Source organism: Dama dama, unplaced genomic scaffold (genome assembly GCF_033118175.1).
Source record: "Dama dama isolate Ldn47 unplaced genomic scaffold, ASM3311817v1 ptg000342l, whole genome shotgun sequence".
Classification (NCBI taxonomy): Eukaryota; Metazoa; Chordata; class Mammalia; order Artiodactyla; family Cervidae; genus Dama; species Dama dama.
In genome coordinates this window covers 39,480-40,000 of record NW_026871084.1, presented here as the reverse complement: position 1 = coordinate 40,000, position 521 = coordinate 39,480, and positions in this window count along the sequence as shown.

The window sequence follows — 521 nt, the reverse complement described above, 5'->3', positions numbered from 1 at the left end:
TGCCTTCCCGGGCTGAATTGACCTCGGCGCCCGGAGTCGCCAGTAAGACCCGTTCTCTGGCGTTTGCGTTTTCTTTTTAAGATGCGTGGAGTTTTTTTCATTGCGGTTATGTGGGTGATGGGTGTGTGCCTTTCCTTTTTGTTTCACTGCCATAATACGGAGGGGTACTTTCAACATGAAGGGGGAGGGGTGTGTGTGTGTGTGTGTGTGTGTGTGTGTGTGTGTGTGTGTGTGTGTGTGTGTGTGTGTGTGTACGTACGCGCGCGTGCACATAGTGTGTGCGTTTTTTTGTTTGTCCTGTTGCTGTACGGTGCTTTTCTCAAAACAGCCGTCGTCAGGGTCACAAAAGGGGTTTCTCCTGGTATGTTGAAAGGTAGTGACAAGAACGGAGGTGGTGGCGTGTGTGGCGTGGCCCACTTGGATGCTGGGCCGACGGAGCTCCGGGTCGACCAGCCGCCCGGGGCCCACTTGGCCTCCGGGCCGAGGGAGCGGCGGATCAACCAGCTAGCCTGGCTTTGCTT